The sequence below is a fragment of the Crocuta crocuta genome, unplaced genomic scaffold, assembly GCF_008692635.1.
Source record: "Crocuta crocuta isolate KB4526 unplaced genomic scaffold, BGI_CrCroc_1.0 scaffold339, whole genome shotgun sequence".
Classification (NCBI taxonomy): Eukaryota; Metazoa; Chordata; class Mammalia; order Carnivora; family Hyaenidae; genus Crocuta; species Crocuta crocuta.
The window spans coordinates 4,641,934-4,648,720 of NW_027530357.1; positions in this window are offsets into that span (position 1 = coordinate 4,641,934).

Consider the following 6,787-nt stretch of genomic DNA (forward strand, 5'->3'; position numbering starts at 1 on the left):
AAATTGTTTGGCTCTTTTTTTTTTCCTCAATTTAGGTGAAATTCACATGACATAAAATGAACCATTTTATTTTTTAATTTAATTTATTTAATTTATTTAATTTCATTTTATTTTAATGTTTGTTTTTGAGAAAGAGAGAGACAAAGTCCGAGTAGGGGAGGGGTAGAGAGGGAGGGAGACACAGAATCCAAAGCAGGTTCCAGGCTCTGAGCGGTCAGCACGGAGCCCGACGCGGGGCTCAAACTCACAAACTGTGAGATCACGACCAGAGCTGAAGTCAGACGCGTAACCGACCGAGCCCCCCAGGCACCTCTAAAAATGAACCATGTAAAAATGTACAGTTCAGTGGCATTTAGTACGTTCACAAAATTTTGCGACCACCACCTCTGTGTAGACAAAAATGCTTTCGTCACCTCAAAGTAAAACCCAGTACCCCGTTAAGCGACCACTCCCCATCCCTCCCTCCCCCAGGCACCCAACCTACTTCCTGCTCTATGGATTTGGCTGTTTCCGAACAGTTCATGTAAATGGGCTCAGGCAGTATGTGGTCCTTGGTGACTGGCTTCTCTCACTTAGCAGCGTTTTTGCGGTCCATCCACTCAGTAGCATAAGTCAGTGCTCCGTTCTTTTTAAAACCGAATATCATTCCACTGTGTGGACGCGCCATATTTTGGGTATCCATTCAGCTATTGATGGCCATTGGGGCTGTTTGCATTTTGGGGCTGTTGGGAAGAGAGCTGCCATGAGCCCTGCGTGAAATCTGCTTATGCACTGTATGGACACCTGTCCCTTATACATCCCGAGAGTAACGACTTCATTCTGCCCACTTTCCCTTAGGGGGCAAGGGCGCCCCACTGAGAATGTGAGCCCTCCCTGGGAGGCGGCACTGGGAAGAGCTACCATCTCTGGCTTCTAACTGGTTGCCCACTGGTGTGTCGAACGTCTTTAAATGCGCCCACCTTGGTGCCAGGAGCTCTGCCCGGAGAAGTGCCTGTCGCCCGCAAGTGCTAAACTGTATATTCTAAAGCCCTTTTGGGATCCCTATTGCCCAGTCTTTGCCCTGGTTTGCCTCTTCTAAAAATGGGATAAAAACGGGGCGCCTGGCTGGCTCAGTCGATAGTGCATCGGACTCTAGATCCCAGGGTTGTGAGTTCAAGCCCTACCTTGGGCATGGAGCCTACTTTTTAAGAAAATGGGGTGAAAGTGGAGTCCTAAGACTTTCTGGGTAATGGCTACCTTTGCATGAAACCGTTCCCAGGAGGTGAGAGGATTTGAAAGCTAGAGGGCTGCCAGACCATTGCTCCCGACATTTTAGAAAGAAATAATGAGGCCCGTGGAGGGTAGAAGTGCCTTCCCCTGGCAGGTGGCTCAGAACAGGTACTCAAGCCTGAGCGTCTGGACTTGACTGCAGAGGTGCTTCTGTTGCCCCCAGATTGCTTCTTCTGAGGGGTTTCTTGCCCTACATCATCCCTTACCATTTGGCATTCAAATCCTTGTTAAATTTCTCCCTCACTAACTGTGCCGTGACAACCTCCCCACCAGCTTCAGGTAGTCGTCTCCCATTTCACTCACATTTACCGTGACAGAGGATGAGAAAGCGTTACTTATCCCGCATGGTCTCGGCAATTTGTCCTCTTGAAGTTTGGGGAAATCTTATTCAAGACCTGCAAAGGCTTTTTTTTTTTTTTAATGTTTATTTATTTTTGAGAGAGAGAGAAGGACCGAACATGAGCAGGGGCTGGGGCAGAAAGAGACAGGGAGACACAGAATCTCTGCCACGGGGCTCAAACCCGCGAACCACGAGATCATGACCTGAGCGGAAGTTGAACACTCAACCGACTGAGCCCCCCAGGCACCCCAGCACCCCTCAGTTATTGATCTTTCTTTTCTTCTTCTTTTTAATGTTTATTTGAGACCCAGAGAGACAGAGTGCAAGTGGGGGAGGGGCAGAGAGAGAGGAGACAGAATCCGAAGCAGGCTCCAGGCTCTGAGCTGTCAGCACAGAGGCTGACGTGGGGCTCGAACCCACAGACTGCAAGATCAGGACCTGAGCCAAAGTCGGACGCTTAACAGACTGAGCCCCCCCCAGGCGCCCCAAAACCTGCAAAGACGTTTTAAAGGCAGCTGCTCTCTTCCCTTCCGGCTTCATGGAAGTGTAATTGACCTCTGGCATTTAGCTCCCCTTGTGTAACTAACTTGAAACATGATTTCTCCTCAAGCAGGGGTCAGCCGACTTCTCCTGGAAAGGGGCAGATTGCGAGTATTTTGGGCTGAAATTTCAGGCCACACGATTACTCAGGCCTCTGCCCTTGTAGCAGGAAAGCAGCCGTGGTCAACATGTCAATGAGTGAGTGTGGCTTTGTGCCAATAAAACTTTATTTACAAAAACAGGCATGGGCTGGGTTAGGCCCACGGTCTGTAGGTTACAGACCCTACTGTACAATCCACTTGACTATATTCTGTAAACAGAAGTCTAAGCAGAAGCCACATCAAAAAGTTGAAAGAGGGTCAGAGCACCTGGCTGGCTTAGTTGGAAGCGTGCAACTCTTAATCCTGGGGTGGTGAGTTCAAGCCCCATGTTGGGTGTAGAGTTACTAAAAACAGAGTAATACATAAACTTTTTTTTAAAAAGTTGAAAATGGTCCTAGAAACCCACATACCCTGCACCAAGCTTCAACATTTACTATGTTCTCTTTATTCCCCTTCTCTCCATACGTCCCCACCCCCCCGACCCCTTTGAAAATGTCTCAGACAATTCTTCTGCACACCTCTCCTGAGAACAGAGACATTTTCCTCCCCCACCGCAATGCCATGTGCACCTCAAAAAGCTAACAGCAAGAAATGCATCCTCGGTGTAATGAGCTTGGGTGTTGAGGACCAGCCAATGTTCCCACAGAACCTTCTACCGCTTCCGATTTCTCAGAGCACCCTGGGAGCACCCGGCAATTGAGTAGGAGTCGTTAAATTGAAGCCATTTAGAGCCAGTGCGCTGGATCCTTTATCCTCTGCCCAGAAGTTCTGCCCAACTCGAGGTAGGGATGTTCCCTTATTATAAAGGCCCACACGCCACCTTGTGGCCTTCGTCTTTAATTAGTTACAACAAGGACCCTAATTCCATTGGCTGCATTGGCTCTAAGAACAATGATTTGGGCCCAAGTATAAGAAAATAACCCACCTACGGGCACCTGGGTGGCTCAGTCGGTTAAGCGTCCGACCTCGGCTCAGGTCATGCTCTCACAGTTGGTAAGTTCGAGCCCCACGTTGGGCTCTGTGCTGATAGCTCAGAGCCTGGAGCCTGCTTCGGATTCTGTGTCTCCCTCTCTGTCTCTCCCCTGCTCATGCTCTGTTTCTCTCTCTCAAAAATAAATAAACATTAAAAAAATTTTTTTTAAAGAAAATAACCCATCTAAGCTCCATCTAAGAAGACCCTAATTCCATTGGCTGCGTTGGCTCTAAGAATAATGATTTGGGCCCAGGTATAAGAAAATAACCCATCTAAGGTCGGTCTGGGGGCTGCGCTTTATTTCTGGGCCTGGTTCTCAGCAATTCTGTTTGCAGATGTGGAGAATCTAATGGCCTCTCTTCTGAGCCTTCGCATCGTGTGAATGAGCCAGTGAGGTACTGGTTCGCTGAAATGCTCACGTTCTTGCCTCTCAGCCCTCCTGGGCCTTAAGCATCTACCCTTCGTGACCCACTCAGGATGCGTGGCTGTCGGTAGGGCTCCGCCAACAGCCATTTCTCAGAAGCAAGCCAGCCAGTTACATCTCCTACAACCCCCCGTCTTCACATGCGTCCTCAACGCAATGCCCTCCACTTCTCTTCTTCCAGGCCCGGCTGGCGGGGGGTGGGGGGGGGTGTTTTTCTGAGCCCGGGGTAACAGATGCTCTTGCACAAACCTAGACCTGCAAGCATTCGCATGCAGGGGTCCGGCCCAGAGCTTTGTAAGGACGGGAGACCCCGCGAGCTGGGGCTCAGCCAAGTCCCTTGGTCTAAGCTGATGCTGTGCCCGCAACCTCCAGCGTGGCTCACACACGCTTCAGCCCAGCGGGCCGCTTCTTCATCGCCGCTTGGTGCGGGTCGCTGGGCACGGGGCCACTGTTCTCCTCCACTTCCGCGAGTCTGTTCAATCGCCTATAGGGCCTGGACCTCATGATGCGGGAGACGCAGTCAGCAGAGGTTTAGAACCAATTGGGACTCCCCTCTCGAACCTGGAATAACTCGGTTTGGTGTGGGGGGAGATTTAGGCTCACAGTGGCCCCAGTTGTGTGCCGTCCTGGCTGTTGAGGCCACACGTGGCTCTGAGGAGCTGGGGCTCATTCACCCCAGTCTGGCTGGCATGTCTCAGGCTGTAGTGCAGTGATGCCGATGTCCCTTCTGCTGGGGCAGCGGGGGTGGGGCGAGACTTCAGTGGGATGTAGACGGTGGTCTCCTGACGTCAGCATTCACACTTACTCCCGTCTGTATCCACAGTGGCTGACGCGGTGGCAGGCAGATGCTTCTAGAACATTAACTGAAGTTCCTTTACCTTCCCATGATGGACACTCTGCCCCTAAAGCACAAACATCCCATACTGTCCAAGCTCACGCCCTTCGGAGCCTTGATTCTGTGCCAGCCCTGGGTGTGCTTGGAATGACCCCGGCTTTACCCACCTCAGAGAAGGCTCAGAGAAGTTGAGTAACTGGCCTAAGATGGCACAGCTACTGAATACCGGGGCCCAGATCCCCACCCCACCTTGCCGACTCCCAAACCCGAGTTGCTCTTTACAACCGCTGCAGATAGAATGTTCCAGAATGTTCCGAGTCCCTCCCGTCAAGTTTGTATGTTGAAACACGAACCCCAGGGTGATGGTGATTGTAGCTAAGGCCTTTGGGAGGTGACTAGGTCACAAAGGTGGAGCCCCCATGAGGGGATTACTGGCCTGATTAGGGGGACCCCAGGGCCTTCCTTCCCCCTCCCACCACGTGCGGACACAGCAAGAAGACCTCATCCGTGAACCAAGAAGCAGCTCTCAGCAGACACAGAATCTGCCTCCGCCTTGATCTTGGACTTGGAGCCTCCAGAATTGTGAGACATCAGTGTTCGCCGCATGACCCCCGCCCTCCCCCCCAGTCTGGGGTAGTCCCGCTCCAGCAGCCTGAACAGATGAGCATAACTCCCCTGGGCGAGTGGACCTCTGTATCCTTCTGGAAACATAGAACAAGGCAACCTCTTGTATAAAGCATCTAGAGCTGTCCGTGAAATTGTGACAAAATTTCAGCGAGTATAGCTCAGTTCAGTTCGTTGGAGTCCCCAGGGTAGACTCAGGGCATGCCTCGTGACCTGTGCCAAAGCATGACTTACTCGTGCGTGCGTCATCCTTTCGCCTTTCCAGGCAGGGACTAGCAGCTGCCATCCAAAGGCGTTCAGAGGACCACCTGTTGATTTCTTGGTTTCTCAGGATGGTACCTCCGTGGGTATGTTCTCTGTCGTCAGCTAAGGTTCCCTCTATGTGTTATCCACTGGAATTGTACCGTCCAGCCTGGTTTCAGCCTCCTCTGGGGGCTGGGGGGTGGGGGTGGACATACCCCTGCAGAACAGAAGGGCAGGTTCTGGGTCTTGTGGCATTGGAGCCACCATCCCTGGGGTAAGCCACAGAGCGGGGAGGCAGAAGTCTCCTCGCAGCGCTGTGCATGTGGCAGTAGAGACAAGCAGATGGTTCTGTGGTGAGGGCAGGCCACGAGATCTGGGCAACGGCTTTGTAGTTTCCTCTGGCCGTGATGGACTCTGCTAAGCGTCACTGTCCAGGCAAGGTGCATTCCGCATGAGTCACCCCCGTCAGGCAGCGGCCCAAAACCGTCAGCAGCACTAACCTTAACATCTCACTGGGCCTCTGGCGCTCTGCGGCCTGGCAAGGGAGCTCTGCTGGGAGCACCCAGAGAGCCAGAAGCAGGGAGCACCCAGGGAGCCAGAAAGGAGCGAGCCGCCACTCAAGAGGACCCTGGTGTCCCGCCAGCTGGTCTCACACCCAAGGCTATGCCGTCCCCGCCTGGGAACCCGTGTTCCCATTTGGGAAGGAGAAAGAGGGAGACTGGGAATTTTCCATTTTCCTTCCCTGGGTGACTCAGAAGAAAGCCAGATCTGTTCCCAGCTCGTTTTAACTTCTCGTGTCATTTCTCTGGTGGAGCCTCACAGATCGGAGGCTGGGAGGGCTTCGGCTACCCCCACTCTGCCTCCTGACTAACTTCTCCCCACGATCTGCTTCCCTCTCCCACCTCCGGATGCCTCCATCTTCGGGGGGCCCTCCCATGGGCTGGGTGTCCTGTCTTTCTGTCCTCATTTCATTAAAAAAAATTTTTTTTTAAATTTCCTTATTTATTTTTGAGAGAGAGAGAGAGACAGAATCCGAAGCAGGCTCCAGGCTCCGAGCTACCAGCATGGAGCCCGACGTGGGGCTCGAACCCACGAACCGTGAGATCGTGACCTAAGTTGAAGTTGGACGCTTAACCCACTGAGCCACCCAGGCGCCCCTGAAAAACTCATTTGAGAAGGAAAAAGGAGGAAGCCATCCATTCCATGAGTTGCCCCCAAACCTTTCCAGACACACAGACTCTAGTGGTGGGTCATGTCTATTGTTTTCTCTTTTTGTGCGTGTCATCGTCCCAGCCGGAGTGCTGCTGCCCAGAGAGGCGCTCCTCTGAAGTTTAAATAATGAGGAGTGTCACAGGGTAAGGCACAAATTGACAAATGTCACCTGTAAAGGAAGGGCCAGATAGTAACTAATTTAGGCTTTGCAGCCCCGATGGTCTCT